Here is a 17,193-nt window from a genome sequence, read left to right as displayed (position 1 = left end):
ACTTTTGGAACTCTTTGGAACTTCTTAATTGTTCTGGGCCTTCTAAATAGTCGTGGCACTTGATATACAGGAATTGGCTAGAAGCAATTTTCTAAGGGCAGCCCACTCAAGTGAAGCAAATAAAAACTTTTTTGTACTCTTAAGACAGACATAATGGGTCCAAGGTGTCATCTTATCATAATTGGTTTTCCTTTCTTGGGAAATGAGGAAAAACTTCAAAACAAAACAACTTTTCTAAAAAACTCCAGTACCGTCTTCAAAGAAATTTTTGAGTAAGTGATTTTGAGGTGGTATTTTTCCTCATATTTAAGTGTAGAATATCATTTGGGAAAGAGGCACACAGGCATTGCTATAATGGAAGAACAACGTGCAATAATCATCCGTTAATATGATCTCTTTCTCTTAGAAAAGAAATACTATTTAATGATGAAGGGCATCATGATTTTTCTCAAGGTCTCTCAAAATACTGCTTTCCTCACGTCAATCTGGGGATGGTGGTTGAGTTAGATTAGATATAGTATATCCAGTTTTCTTGCCTCCATCCTGATCTATTCTTTTTTCAGAATACGATCTTTGCCTCTTTGCAGAACCAAAGGGTATTTTTGCCCAGTTGGTGTGTTAAAGGTGATGAGGGTAGCAGACACACCAAAACATGTGTCTTTGGTATACGGAATATTTTGAGCTGATTATTTTGAGAAACTGCAGATACCCAAGTAACTCTGATAACAGAGAGAAGTTTCTCTTTTGTAAGGGAAATTGGCATTAGAAAGGGGGACCTGTACCAGGAGGGGGGACTATCACTGGAGATCACTCTTTAATCTGAGAGATTTACCTGCCTGGTAGGGCTAATTTGTTTACTATGCATTTCCTCTTTTCACCTTCTTATGAGTTACCTTCCCTTGCCTCTGAAGTCTCAGATGCTTATCCCTATTCTTAGCTCAGGATGGTATATAAACCACAATTGCTTGGTTGCCTTTTGTACCTCTTACCTTTGTGGGGTTCTCACACATACCTAATTAAAATAATTTTTTTCTCTTGTTATTCTTTCTTTTTATTGTGTGGGGAGTGGTTATCTCAGCCAAGAACCTAGAAGGGTAGAGGGAAATTCTTTTTCTTTTTTAAGATTTTATTTATTTATTTTTGCATGCACGCAAAAGAGAGAGCACGCACGAGTGGGGTGGGGGAAGCAGAGGAAGAAGCCGAATCCCCGCTGAATAGGGAGCCTGATGTGGGACTTGATCTTAGGACCTTGGGATCATGACCTGAACTGAAGGCAGATGCTTAACCAACTGAGCCACCCAGGTGCCTGGAAAATTATTTTTCTTTCCCCACAGTGAATTCAACCCTCTATTTCTAAAGAAATAGGAAAACTGCTTTCAGTTTTAAAATGGCAAATTTCCTTCTAGTCCTCAAGTTTTCCAAAAAACTGAAGTGTAATTTTAATAAGGGTACTCTATTATAATGGATAAAATGTTAGGATACACGTTAGGTTAAAAAAAAAAAAAAAGACAAACAGAAAAAAGTATCCCAATTAAAAAAAATTATACATAGAAACACAAAGATTATAAAACTGAGTGGGAAATTTTCTTATAAACTGTTAAAGTTATGTTTTGGGGGACACCTGGTTGGCTCAGTTAAGCGTGTGACTTGATTTCAGCTCAGGTGGTGATCTCAGGGTCTTGAGATTGAGCTCTCCCTCGTGGGGCTCTACGCTCAGCAGGGAGTCTGCTTCTCCTCCTTCTCCCTCTGGAAATCCCCCCCCCCCAAGTGTGTGTGTGCAAACGCATATGTACTCTCTCTCAAAAAAATAAAACTTAAAAAAACTATGTTTTGGTTTATAATGTTATGTTTTATATTAGGTGTACCTTAATTGAATTGTCTATTTGGAAAATACTTAGAAATTGTTTATTTTTTGTCTTTATGAAAAGTAGTCTTGAAATTAAACCTAACTATTTTTTGGAAACCTTGACCAGAATTGAGGAAATTTGCCACTTTAAATCTCTAAAGTTAGCCTACCTAGGCACAGATCCCAGTTCTGTCCCAAATAATTTGTGTGACCTTTGAAAAGTCACATAATTTTTCTGTGGCTCAGTTTTCTCATCTCTAAAATGGGGATAATTCTAATGACTAGAAGGTACTAGGTTGACAGAATATGCTGATGGCTTTGATAAAGGATACGTGTGTGTGTGTGTGTGTATGTGGGAACAGTGTGGTGGTAGAGGAGAGAGAGAGGGAGATGAGATCCAAAGGTTTTGCCCTGTGGCACTCTAATACTTGGATAAGGGGGGTGGGGGGAGGGTTACTAGTAAAAGAGATTGAAAAGGATCTATTTATAGGGCAGGAGGAAACCAGCAAGGAGAGTGTGGTGTTTAGAAACCAAGGTCTTTTATGATTAATTGAATTAAATGCTGCTGTGAAGTACATGAAGTAAGGTTTACAGCTTACCATTGCATTTAGCTCTTCAGAAGTGATTGGTGACTTTGAGAAGAGCACTTGCGGTGGAGGGGTGTGGACGAAAGCCTGACAGGAATGGTTTCAAGAGAGAGTGGAAGGAGAGAAACAGGAGCAGCAAGTATAGACAAAAACAAACAAACAAAACTTTTGCATTAAAGCTGAAAAACAGCAAGTAATATCTTTGCAATAATAGGTGACACTGAGCATTTACTGTGTGACAGACACTGTCTTAGGCACTTGTATTAACTTGTTTAATGAGGAATAAGAAATCTAGGCAGTCCTTGCTTTGCACAATAGTGCAAGACCGCACAAGCTAAAACCATGCAAAGCAATCTTAAACATCAGTGGGAAAGATTACAAATGTTCTGTGAACTTTAAAATTGTTTGTGAAAACATTCAACATTTTAACCAGTTCTTACTGTTGGTTATTAATGTATTGGGAAGTGAAAAAATGGTAAAACTAATATTTACTTATGGTACACTGTAACTTAAAACATTAGAAACATTGTAAATTAAAGTGTTATTTCATTGTAAAAAACTTACAAGGATTAGTTTCAACAGTGCTCACCTTCTCATCATAAACTTAGGATAAGCATCTTTTCTGTTTGTCATTCTCCTTTCTGTGTTTAGATCAGTTTCCAACATTTTATCCCTTCCTCTTTAATGTGCAGAGAGTTCATCTAATGGGAAGTTTTTGCCAGTGTCACTTCCTCTAGGACATCTCATTCTTTTTATCTCAACCATTTCCTCATTCATGTTTGTAAATTTGCCTTCACTAAGTTCCTCAGGCTGCATGCATGCCCCTTTGTGGTCTGGGTATGAGTGTGTCCTGCCTGAGCTTTCCATTGCTAATATGCCAAATATGCTAGAGGGTTTGTTTTTGTTTTTGTTTTACATGGAGGAGTCAGGGGAGACAGGAGTGCAGTGGGCAGAAGTAACCTACAAGGGGAAAGACTGTATTTTCAGGGCAGTGTATTCCAACTCCCAACCCAGCTGTGTAGGGCCCTCCAATTGTATGGGCCCTGATGAAATGCACAGCGGCTTCAGCTTGTCTTTCCTACTGGTAAACAATTTTTCAGATACGAAATCACCACCTTTACTTGGTCAGTCTGGCTTGTGATTGGTATTGTTGGGGAAATAAAATTGAAAACAAAATCTGCCAACCCAGAAAACCTCTCCACAAAGATGGAAGAACAAACAGTTTTATTATTGTATAAGCATATAACCAAAATAGATGTGCATCCCAGACAATCAGCTAAAGAGAAAAGACAGAAAGGAATCTCACCCTTACATATAGCCAGGCAGATCCAACCTCTCACCTCCATGTACTCAAGATAAATTATAACTAGTCCTCAGGTCAGAGGACATGACAGCACCGTTTGTCACACATAGCTCATCCTAGATTCACTTGGTAATTGGATTGACCATCTGTGTTTGCTAATTCTCTTTATTCAGAAGAAGAATAAAACTCAAATCTCTGTGACAGGTAGGTAGTTACAATTTGGGGTCAGATGTCCAAATTAAACTCTCATGGAGGCTGAGATAGAGGTGCTATCTTCCTTTATGTTTACATTTTAAAGAGATGGCTGCTAGGTCCTTGAGAAAGACATTCTTGGGTTGTAAAACTGTCAAGACGCTTATTTAGCTTTTGAAAAGATCTACAGACACTTCAAAAGGGCAGAGAAAGAATGTGATTGCAAGTTTTCTAAAGGAGACGCTCAAACAAAAGTGGGACGAGGGGAGAGGTCTCTTTCTTACACCAGAGAAAATTCAACTTTTCTTTTTTTTTTTAGATTTGTATTTACCCACACAGTATGTATGATCAGAAACTCTTTGAATGTAGTCCAAAGCTTATTTCTGGTCATTTGATCTCACTGGAGACTGGAGGAGAGCTTGTTATCAACCTCTAAATAATTACTTTGATTTTGAAGATTAAACTTTCTCCTTCAGGCCACTAATTAATTACTCCAATCAATGTTATCTGAGCCCTTTCTTTTCTTGGTGTGTACACTATCAACAAATGAAGACATTTTCAGTCATGTTAAACCAACCATGCTGTGAGGAAAATCTATATTAAATTCTCTTTGGTTCTGAATGGTGATGAATATTAAACAGATGTTGTGCCCCACTGTCCTGGGCACAAGGGATAAATGGGAACCATGGCAGGCATGGTGGCTTCGCTCCTGGGACTTACTCTCTGGCAGGGAATCTGACATCGAATACATGAGTGCTCCTGGTGGGGTACGGGGCGCTTTGGGACGGGATCATGAATAAGATGCCCTGACCTTGCCTGGAACTGCAGGAGGTCAGATTGTGAAGGTCCTGTAAACCATAGTAAGGATTTGGGATTAAAAATTAGTACCTTGGGCCAATCCCTAGAGATTTTGATTCTTTGGATTTGATATAACTCAAGAGGCAACATTTTAACAAGATCCACTCCAGGACTCTGGTGCAGTTAGTCCCAACACACCCCTTGAGACACTCTGGGCTTTTTAAAGTGTTTTGAAAAATTGTAAAGGCAGAGATTAATTATATTTGGATTTAAATGGATTGGTGGAGGGAGGGACTAGGAATGGTCATAGGGTGGTTAGGTGGCTACGGTAGTATTTAAGGATAGAAAAAGGTAGTTTGGACTAGGAGGCATATAGAGAAGTGGCCAGTTTTGAGATAGTGAGGAGGTAAAATAGGATTTTGTGATTGCTTAAATGTGAATGGAGATGTTGAAGGACAGGGAGGTATCAAGGATGAATCCCAGGTTTCAGATTTGAATAACAGGCTGGATGGTGGTATCCTTTCCTGAGATAATACACATTGGAGGAAGAGCACATTGGGGTTGAGGGGTAGGAATGCAGAGTTAATTTTTAGACACAGACACAACCACATGTAACTGTTTAGTAGGCAGTGAGATACAGCACTTTAAAGCTCAGTAGCACTGGACTGATCTATGCTAGAGTTGTGGACTTGAAAGATGGTAATTGAATGGGAACAGACCACCCAAAGGGAGGCTATAGATGAGAAGGGGAAAAGGCCTAGAGCAAAACATGAGCAATGTCAGGATCTATTTTGGTGGGAAGAGGAAGGAGAGTCAGCAGTAGATATCAAAAGGGAATGGCTAGAGACATGGATGGAAAGGTAGGAGAGTGGGCTGTCCACGTGGGTATCTATGGAGAGTGGCCCCTGGTGGTTTTCTGTACCTATAATTGAGCAAAATCAGGTTAACATTTCAATGTCATTTCCAATCACACCATCTGGAGGGTGAATTTTCTTAGTGTCACATGCAGTGGTTTTATCCCAGGCATCAATCACTCACTGAGAATCTTAAAACATCCCCTTAAGGGGTAAGTGAGTTAATAGAGCCACAGAAATCACCCAACCTCTCTCCTTCCATATGCACGTTGTTAATGTTTTCCATCTCTCTTTGGTATCTGGACTTCTCAGGGGCAGACATTCAGTGGCTCTTTGTCCCCATGAATGAAAGCATTGACAGGAAAGGGTCTCAAGTCCTGGCCAAGGGTGATGGCGGTGACTGTCATTTGCCACTACGGGATCGGTTTCTCGGGTGATACTTTTTTTTTTATTTTAAATTTATTATTTTATTTTTATTTTTATTATTTTTAAAAAATTTTATTATGTTATGTTAGTCACCATACAATACATCATTAGTTTTTGATGTGGTGATCCACGGTTCATTGTTTTCGTATAACACCCAGTGCTCCATGCAGTACGTGCCCTCCTTAATATGCATCACCAGGCTAGCCCTTCCCCCCCCCCCCCAAAAACCCTGTTTGTTTCTCAGAGTCCATAGTCTGTTATGGTTCATCTCTCCCTCCGATTCCCCTGCCCCCATTTTTCCCTTCCTTCTCCTAATGTCCTCCATTATATTCCTTATGTTCCACAGATAGGTGAAACCATGTGATAATTGACTTTCTCTGCTTGACTTACTTCACTTAGCATAATCTCCTCCAGTCCCATCCATGTTGATGTAAAAGTTGGGTATTCATCCTTTCTGATGGCTGAGTAATATTCCATTGTATATATGGACCACATCTTCTTTTTTTTCTTTTTTTGAAGATTTTATTTATTTATTTGACACACACAGAGAGAGAGAGAGACAGCTAGAGAGGGAACACAAGCAGGGGGAGAGGGAGAGGGAGAAGCAGGCTCCTGGCCGAGCAGGGAGCCCAATGTGGGGCTCAATCCCAGTACCCTGGGATCATGACCTGAGCCGAAGGGAGACGTTTAACGACTGAGCCACCCAGGCGCCCCTGGACCACATCTTCTTTATCCATTCATCCGTTGAAGGGCATCTCGGCTCTTTCCACAGTTTGGCTATTGCAGACATTGCTGCTATGAACACTGGGGAGCATATGGCCCTTCTTTTCACTACATCTGTTTCTTTGGGGTAAATACCCAGGAGTGCAATTGCTGGGTCACAGGGTAGCTCTATTTTTAAATTTTTGAAGAACCTCCACACTGTTTTCCAAAGTGGCTGTACCAACTTGCATTCCCACCAACAGTGTAAGAGGGTTCCCCTTTCTCCACAACCTCTCCAACATTTGTTGTTTCTTTCCCTGTCCATTTTTGCCATTCTAACTGGTGTAAGGTGCTATCTCAATGTGGTTTTGATTTGAATTTCCCTGATGGCTAATGATGATGAACATTTTTTCATGTGGCTGTTAGCCATTTGTATGTCCTCTTCAGAGAAGTGTCTTTTCATATCTTCTGCCCACTTTTTGACTTGATTATTTGTTTTTTGGGTGTTGAGTTTGAGAAGTTCTTTATAGATCTTAGATACCAGCCCTTTATGTGTAGTGTCATTTGCAAATATCTTCTCCCATTCTGTGGGTTGCCTCTTTGTTTTGTTGACTGTTTCCTTTGCCGTGCAGAAGCTTTTTATCTTGATGAAGTCCCAAAAGTTCATTTTTGCTTTTGTTTCACTAGCTTTTGGAGATGTATCTTGAAAGAAGTTGCTGTGGGCGATGTCAAAGAGGTTACTGCCTATGTTCTTCTCTAGGATTTTGATGGATTCCTGTCTCACATTGAGGTCTTTGATCCACTTTGAGTTTATCTTTGTGAATGACGTTAGAGAATGGTTGAGTTTCATTCTTCTGCATGTGGCTGTCCAATTTTCCCAGCACCATTTATTGAAGAGACTGTCTTTTTTCCATTGCATGTTTTTTCCTGCTTTGTCAAAGATTATTTGACCATAGAGTTTGAGGGTCCATATCTGGGTTCTCTATTCTGTTCCATTGGTCTGTATGTCTGTTTTTGTGCCAGTACCATGCTGTCTTGGTGATCACAGCTTTGTAATATAGCTTGAAATCGGGCAACGTGATGCCCCCAGCTTTGTTTTTCAACATTTCCTTGGCGATTCAGGGTCTTTTCTGATTCCATACAAATTTTAGGATTGTTTGTTCCAGCACTTTGAAAAATGTCATTGGAATTTTGATCGGGATGGCATTGAAGGTATAGATTGCTCTGGGTAGCATAGACATTTTAACAATGTTTATTCTTCTGATCCATGAGCATGGAATATTTTCCCATCTTTTTGTGTCTTCTTCAATTTCTTTCACGAGTGTTCTGTAGTTCCTAGAGTATAGATCCTTTACCTCTTTGGTTAGGTTTATTCTGAGGTATCTTACGGTTTTTGGTGCTATTGTAAATGGAATCGTTTCTCTAATTTCTTTCTACAGTTGCGTTGTTAGTGTATAAGAAAGCAACTGATTTCTGTGCATTGATTTTGTATCCTGCCACATTACTGAATTGCTGTATGAGTTCTAGTAATTTGGGGGTGGAGTCTTCTGGGTTTTCCACATAAAGTATCATGTCATCTGCGAAAAGAGTTTGACTTCTTCTTTGCCAATCTGAATACCTTTTAATTCTTTTTGTTGTCTGATTGCTGTTGCTAGGACTTCTAGTACTATGTTGAACAATAGTGGCGAGAGTGGGCACCCTTGACGTGTTCTTAATCTTAAGGGAAAGGCTCTCAGCTTTTCCCCAGTGAGGATGATATTCGCTGTGGGTTTTTCATAGATGGATTTTATGAACTTGAGGAATGTTCCCTCTATCCCTATACTCTGAAGAGTTTTAATCAGGAAAGGATGTCGTATTTATCAATGCTTTTTCTGCATCAATTGAGAGGACCATATGCTTCCTTTCCCTCCTCTTATTAATGTGTTCTATCACATTGATTGATTTGTGAATGTTAAACCACCTTTGCATCCCGGGGATAAATCCCACTTGGTTGTGGTGGATGATCCTTTTAATGTATTGTTGGATCCTAGTAGCTAGGATTTTGTTGAGGATTTTGGAATCCATATTCATCAGGGATATCGGTTTGAAATTCTCCTTTTTGATGGGGTCTTTGCCTGGTTTGGGGATTAAGGTAATGCTGGCCTCATAGAATGAGTTTGGGGGGCACCTGGGTGGCTCAGATGTTAAGCGTCTGCCTTCGGCTCAGGTCATGATCCCAGGGTTCTGGGATCGAGTCCCGCATGGGGTTCCCTGCTAGGCGGGAAGCCTGCTTCTCCCTCTGCCTCTCTCTCTCTCTCTGACTCTCATGAATAAATAAATAAAACATTAAAAGAAAAAAAAGAATGAGTTTGGAAGCTTTCCTTCTGTTTCTATTTTTTGAAACAGCTTCAGTAGAATAGGTATTATTTCTTCTTTGAATGTTTGGTAGAATTCCCCAGGGAATCCATCAGGCCCTGGACTCTTGTTTTTTTGGAGGTTTTTGATCACTGCTTCACTCTCATTACTGGTTATTGGCCTATTCAGGTTGTCAATTTCTTCCTGTTTCAGTCTTGGCAGCTTATAGGTTTCCAGGAAGGCCTCCATTTCATCCAGATTGCTCAGTTTATTGGCATATAGCTGTTGATAATAATTTCTAATAATTGTTTCTATTTCCTTGGTGTTAGTCATGATCTCTCCCCTTTCATTCATAATTTTATTAATTTGGGTCCTTTCTCTTTTCTTTTGGATAAGTCTGGCCAGTGGTTTATCAATCTTATTAATTCTTTCAAAGAACCAACTTCTAGTTTCGTTGATCTGATCTACTGTGTTTCTGGTTTCTAATTCATTGATTTCTGCTCTAATTTTAATTATTTCTCTTCTAATGCGTGGCTTAGGCATCGTTTGTTGCTTTTTCTCTAGTTCTTTAAGGTGTAGAGTTGGTGAATTCAGGATTTTTCTATTTTTTTTTGAGTGAGGCTTGGATGGCTATGTATTCCCCCCTTAGGACCGCCTTTTTATTTTTAATTTTTTTTATTATTGAAATGGGCATACCATGTTATATTAGTTTCAGGTGTACAGCATAGTGATTCAACAATTCTATACATTACTCAGGGTGCTCACCATAATAGGTGTAGTCACCACGCAATGTTATTAAAATATTATTGATTATATTCCCTATGCTGTATGTTTTATCTCCCTGACTTATTTTATAATTGGAAATTTGTACCTCTTAATCCCCTTTATCTATTTGCTCATCCCTCCACCCACCTCCCCTCTGGCAACCACCAGTTTGTTCTCTGTATTTAAGAGCCTGTTTTTTGTTTGTTTTGCTTTTTAGATTCCACATATAAGTGAAATCATGGTATCGGTTTTTCTCAATGACTTATTTAACTTAGAATAATATCCTCTAGTTCCATCTATGTTGTCACAAATGGCAAGAGCTCATTCTTTTAGATGGCTTAATAATATTTGTATGTGTGTATGTATATGTGTATGTATACATACCATGTCTTTATCCATTCATCTGTCGATGGACACTTAGGTTGCCTCCATATCATGGCTATTGTAAATAATGCTGCAATAAACATAGGGGTGCACATATCTTTTTGAATTTGTGTTTTCATTTTCTTTGGGTAAATACCCAGTAGTAGAATTACTGGATCATATGGTATTTCTTTTCTTCTTATTCTTTTTTAAGATTTTATTTATTTGAGAGAGCAAGAGTGAAAGAGAGAGAGAGAATGAGCAGGGGGAGGGGCAGAGGGAGAGGCAGAAGCAGGCTCCCCACTGAGCAGTGAGCCCGACACAGGGCTCAATTCCAGGACATCATGATTTGAGCTGACGACAGGTGCTTAACCAACTGAGCCACCCAGGCGCCCCTGGATCATATGGTATTTCTATTTTTAATTTTTTGAGGAACCTCTGTACTGTTTTCCACAATGGTTACACCAATTTACATTCCCACCAACACTGAATGAGAATTCCATTTTTTCTACATTTTTGACAATACTTGTAATTTCTTGTCTTTTTGATATTAGGCATTCTGACAAGTGTGAGGTGATAGCTCATTGTGGTTTTGATTTGCATTTGCCTGATGATGAGTGATGTTGAGCATTTTTCATGTGTCTGTTGGCTATCTGTATGTCTTCTTTGGAAAAATGTCTATTCAGGTCCTCAGCCCATTTTTAATCAAATTATTTATTTTTTTTGGTATTGAGCAGTATATACTCTTTATATATTTTGGATATTAAGCCCTTTTTGGATATATCATTTGCAAATACCTTCTCCCATTCAGTAGTTTGCCTTTTTGTTTTGTTGATGGAAAGTTTCCTTTGCTGTGCAAAGGCTTTTTATTTTGGTGTAGTCCCAATAGTTCATTTTTGCTTTTGTTTCTGTCTCCTGAGGAGGCATATCTAGAAAAATGTTGCTAAGGCTGATGCCAAAGAAATTACTGCCTATGTTTTCATCTAGGAGTTTTATCGTTTCAGGTCTCACATTTAGGTCTTTAATTCATTTTGAGTTTATTTTTGTGTATGGTGTAAGAAAGTGGCCCAGTCTCATTATTTCACATGTAGCTGAGAGGATGAATATTTTTAATATTTCTTGTGAAAGCAGGAACGAAATTAAAAAAAAATAAAAACTCACAAGTCAAAAAGGTAGATAAAATCCAAATAAGATCAGAGCATAGAAAGATTGTTTAAAGAAATTAAAAAACCTAAGGTTGAATTTTTTAAAAAAGATTTTATTTTTTAGTAATCTCCACACCTGACATGGGGCTCGAACCCACAACCCTGAGATCAAGAGATCAATCCCTAAGGTTGAATTTTAAAATGATGGTTCAACTTTTGGTTTTTTGGCTTTACAGTGGTATGGGAACAATACACATTTGGTAGAAACCATACTGTGAATTTTTTTTTTAATCTTTTTTTTTTTTTAAGATTTTATTTATTTGTGAGAGAGAGAATGAGAGACAGACAGCATGAGAGGGAGGAGGGTCAGAGGGAGAAGCAGACTCCCTGCTGAGCAGGGAGCCTGACGTGGGACTCGATCCCGGGACTCCGGGGTCATGACCCGAGCCGAAGGCAGTTGCTTAACCAACCGAGCCACCCAGGCACCCCCATACTGTGAATTTTTAATTTTGATCTCTTCCCAGGCTAGCAGTGTGTGGTATGATCCTCTTAGGATGCTGGGTAGTACCAGTGTGCCAGAGCTCCCAGTCATCCACGCAATTATGAGGGTAAACAATTGACACAACCATTCTACATCCATATAACCATTTTGTTTTTCACTTTCAGGACAGTATCCAATCAATTACATGAGATATTCAACACTATTATAATATAGGCTTTGTGTTAGATGATTTTGCCCAAGTGTAGGCTGATGTGTAAGTGTCTGAGCACATTTAAGTTGAGCTAGGTAGGCTAAGCTATGATATTCTGTAGGTTAGTTGTGTTCAATGCATTTTTGACTTAAGATATTTTCAAGTTACAATGGGTTTATTAGGACATAACCCCATCATAAGTCGAGGAAGACCTGTACTTCTAAAAACGTCTGGGAAGTATTAAATACACAGGTGTAGAATCTTCCATGAGGTAAATAAGTTTTCCTTTCAAAGGGTCATTGATGGCTTTAAATTCAGTCTGTTTGCAAATTTCTGAAATTTATCTCTCTTCCAAAGGGTAACTAACCACTGGGAGCAGAGGGCTTATCTCAATTTTTGTTTCATTTTTTAGTTCTCTGATAAATCAAACACCCCTCATAAGCAATATTCAGCACCATTGCTCTCATTCTAGACCTTCCCGTACACTTGCAGGTATCAGATGAATCAGCCATATTTTGCTCCAACCTTGGCATGTGGAGGAATGTAGCACAGGAACTGAGTTAAGTATATTCGTGCATGGGTTTCAGCTGAAAAATGCATTAATCTCTCAATTTGTGCTCCTTACCAAGTGGTGGTTGTATACCTGCTTTGTCCTCACCCATTTATCAAGTGCCTCCACTGTAACCATACAAGGTTCAGATATACAGTGATGAAATATTTCCTGTTCTTAAGTAGCCCACAGCCTGGTGTAAATTCATATATGAAACGCAGTAGTATAAAGGCTCTTCACCATTGACTGAGATTAGGAGTGCACCCGCTAGCTCTGAAACAAAGCAGTTAACTGACCTGGGACACTCAAGACACTGGCCTTGTCAAAATTGTGATTTAACAAACTGAGTTAAGCAACTAGAGCTGTCTGTGAAGTCCAGGTGTTACAGAAGTACTCATAAAAGTGTTCCAGAAAATAATTCCCAAGAAATCTCTTTACAAGCAAAGGAATCTACACATCTTGATGACTTGAATTTTGGAGCATTCTCCTTTAGTTTTAGCTGTATTTTGAATATTTACATATTTTCTTTCTCCCTTCCTCCCTTCCTACATAACAAAATATGCTCCTTTAGTTATGCATCCCTGTTATTAAAGCAGGTGCAAGGTGCCTTAGCTAATATATATACAACTACTGAGGTCTGGTCCAAGTACCTTCCCCTCATAATGCACACCAAATACTGTCACACTGTCCAAGCTGTCATTCCCATGCCTTTTACCATTGTTTCTTGAATATGAGTACACTAGAGTTTGGTTGTCCCACACAACTCTTCATGTATGTCATTTATTGAGGTTTTTTTTTTTGTTTTTTTTTTGTTTTTTTTTTTTTTGCGGTAAGAGGTAATGACTTTCTTATGAGATCTGAGCATGTAAAATCCACAAGGTTTTCTCGGCATTATTTCTTGGACTCCATACCAATTCATTCAGTCATACCCATTCATGGGGATTAGTTGTAATCCCACCTTGCTAGGTTACAATGATTGTGTTCTCTCACTGTTCCCATTCAGTATATGTGCTGCCGAAGCGAGCACCACTGTTCCCATTCAGCTACCAATAATTTTACTCCTTTTTACAACTTGTCTGTCTTTCACTAAGTTTCTATTTTTTTAAAAGATTTTATTTATATGGGACAGAGCACGAGCAGGGGGGAGGGGGAGAGGGAGAAACAGACTCCCTGCTGAGCCAGGAGCCCATGCAGCCTGATCCCAGGACCCTGAGATCATGACCTGAGTCGAAGGCAGAGGCTTAACTGACTGAGCCACCCAGGCGCCCCACAATTTTTCTATTTATAAAACTTTACTGAACTTTAGATTCTGTTGTCTTTTTATTTTTTCATTTCTCACTATCCTAATCTAGTTTCATATTCCCTATGTTTTCCATAGTTATGGGAGCAACAGTAAGATTTAAAATGTTAATAAATAGATTTGTTAAGGTCCTTAAACATTGTTCAAGAAGTAGAAACTGGCACATCTTGAGCCAGACTACTTGACTCACACCCCAGCTCTGCTGCTTGCTGGTTGGGTTAGTCATTTATCCGCTTTCTTTAAACATCTGAAGAGGGAGCATACTAGCAGCAGGTAGGTAATATTCCATAGGGTTCGAGTGAGAGGTTCGGGCATTGGATTCAGGTCTTTTCTCTCTCACTTATTTGCTCCCTGATCTTGGTAAAATTTGCTTAATCTTTCAAATTGCTATTTGCTCCTCTGTACTTCAAAGATTATGCGACCACCTGCTTCTTGTGATTGTTGTACGGAATATGGTATGAGTATAAAACATTCAGCACAGTGCCTGGCACACGGCAAGTAGTAAACACACGATAGCTATTCTTAGGAAAAACACACAGCAGGGGCAAAATCAATAAACTAAAAGTCAGATGTATAAAGCACTGTAGCTTTCTAATTTTTCTATGACTGAATTAATATGGTTCTTGCTGTTGAGGGAACAAAAGTCAATTTTCCCATCACCAGCTAATGTCTCTTCCAGTTTATTTTTTTATTTTTTTTAAAGATTTTATTTATTTATTTGACAGAGAGACACAGTGAGAGAGGGAACACAAGCAGGGGGAGTGGGAGAGAGAGAAGCAGGCTTCCCGCCGAGCAGGGAGCCCGATGCGGGGCTCGATCCCAGGACCCTGGGATCATGACCTGAGCCGAAGGCAGAAGCTTAACCGACTGAGCCACCCAGGTGCCCCATGTCTCTTCCAGTTGAAAATGGTATCATTCAGATTACTTCCCATTTCTTTTTTGTTGTTGTTGTTAAATGGACGGTGTTGGGGGATTCCTCTTCCTGCCCTATCTCCCTTGCTCACCCTCCCTTTCTTCTCTTTGTCTAGGTGCTATCTGGGCTCAGAGAGATGGTTACATGATCTCTTGGTAGCAGGAGAATTTCTATCCTAAGAAACCGCTTTCTCTGCTGGTCCCCACTGCTCTGATTGATGTGTGATTCATGCCACCTTATCTCTGAGCGTCCGCTGCCATCCTTGCCTGTTTTCCAGTCGAGGGAAATGCAGGATGATGGTTGCTCCTGGGGAAGTTCTCTGTCATGTCCCACTGATGACCTGATGTGACCCAGCATCATTGCTCCTCTCTCCCCTCCCCTTATCCCTTGGTGGTGTTTACTTATGTCATTGTTTCCACTCTGTTGTACGTTGGCACAATATACCTACAAAGCCATCCTTTTATCATAGTTACAAATGGAAAGTGAAATCAAGTCCCCCCATGGGTATGACCTCAAACTATCTGAGGCATTTTTATTGCACCTTCCCCAAAGTTTGACTGTGGGAGTTGTGGGGGCAGAATTGAGGACTTGCCTTAATGGCTTCTCTCCCTCCCCTCTCCCAGCTGCTTTTCCCATTGGGTAAAGGGCTATCTTCTTTTCCTCTTTAGGTGGTGGGAGGCCCCTATCTTCTTTTTTGCCTACTCTACAGATTTTGTAAAACTCTGATTAAGTTGACCAGACTTGACTCTCTTTGATATATGAAGGGTATTACATATCCTTTGGAGGGTATTGTCCCCTCAAAAACCAAACCAACCAAACAACCAAACCTAGCTTTCAAGTCTTCTGTTTCTGTGTGCTGGAATACTGGTTTGAAGATTAAAACTGAGCAATTCTTCTTTTTCTCCCCAAAATGATGAATACTGTTGATTAGGCAAAAATAGCACAACATATGGGAAATGAAATTTATATCAGTTTACTATTTCAAGATATTATCCTTATTATTTCTATTTGTTATAGAAAGGGGGCGCCTGGGTGGCTCAGTTGGTTAAGTGTCCGCCTTCGGCTCAGGTCATGGTTCCAGGGTCCTGGGATGAAGCCCCGCATCTGGCTCCCTGCTCGGCAGGGAGTCTGCTTCTCCCTCTCCCTCTGCCCTGCACCCCTGCTCATGCTCTCTCACTTTCTCTCATAAATAAATTAAAAAAAAAAACCTTAAAAGGGATCATCACAAAGTAGAAAAATGATCATCTGTAATCCCATCTCCAAGAAATAATCACTGTTAATAATGTTTTCCAGGTGGGTGCTAACTGGGTGACTTCGAGCAAATTACTATCTGATCCTCAGTTTCCTCCTCTGTTAAGTGGGAATAACTCTTCTCTTTCCTAGAGAGGGTTCTTTTGATTCCAGATGGCATTTTTATCATAGAGGAAATGATTATATGTAACTGGTTCTTTTTCTATCTATTCTTGTTGCAACACTCTTATTTTTTTATTTCTGTATCTTTATAGTACATTTTAACATTTGACAAAACAAATACTCTACATCTTTTATTGTTAACTTATAACCCATCTTTTAAAAATAATTTCTGCCATTTATAACATGTTTATAATGAACATTGGAATTATTGTGTTAACTTCTAAGGCATTTTGTTGGCATTTTCATTAACACGTATATGATACTAAACATTCTAATAAAGAGGTTTTCTTTTCTGACCCTCAGTAAAGTTTGATAGTTTTCATATAAGCTGTTCCAGATTTCTTTATTAAATTGTCTCGTAGACATTTTAGGTTTCTGGTGGTTGTTTAAAATGGGCGCTTTTTTCCCTGTTAAATTTCTTAACTGATCTCTTGTGGTATATAGAAAAAATGGTTCATTTTGTATATTTCTAATGTAGTTACTTTACTAGTGGTTTTCATTTAATTTACTTGGGTTTTCTATTTAGAGAAGCATCCTCTGAAATTTGTCCCCAGGCTTCTAAAAGTTATCACTTGAACAAATTCTATCCTTTATTGAATTGATTAGAACTTCCAGAAAAGTGCAAGACAATAAGCACGCTGCTCTTGTTCTTGAATTTAATGTGAATGGGACTTAGTATTTCATTATTAATATCTATATGTAAGAAATATTCTCTAATGGATTAAAGAGGTTTGATTCTATTATCAGGAAACTTTTGTATTTAATATTGCATTTATTTTAGTTATTTTTATCTTTGCACTTATTAAAATAATTACTTTTCAATATTCTGAGGTATTGAAGTGATTAATTGGCATATTTAACATGCTACTGGATTAGTATGTTATTTATATTAATAGGGAGATTAGTCTGTGATTTCCTTTTTTTTTTTTTTTGTGCTCTACTTGTTGGACTTTGGAATTAGAGTATTGCTGGTTTGGGAAATTGAACTGGGAAGCATGCCATCTTTCTCT

At 39.0% G+C, this 17,193-nt stretch overlaps 1 pseudogene; it reads right to left on the bottom strand.

Annotated features, from left to right (window-relative positions):
• Window positions 1–3,963: 3,963 nt before the first annotated feature.
• Window positions 3,964–17,193, bottom strand: part of LOC123857788 (NXPE family member 1-like) — a 67,807-nt pseudogene continuing 54,577 nt past the window's right edge.

The sequence above is a fragment of the Mirounga angustirostris genome, unplaced genomic scaffold, assembly GCF_029215605.1.
Source record: "Mirounga angustirostris isolate CCGP_5_RB_7025 unplaced genomic scaffold, mMirAng1.0.hap1 SCAF_13, whole genome shotgun sequence".
In the NCBI taxonomy this organism is placed as follows: domain Eukaryota; kingdom Metazoa; phylum Chordata; class Mammalia; order Carnivora; family Phocidae; genus Mirounga; species Mirounga angustirostris.
Note: the sequence above shows the minus strand (reverse complement) of the source record. Positions and strands in the feature narration are given on the sequence as shown.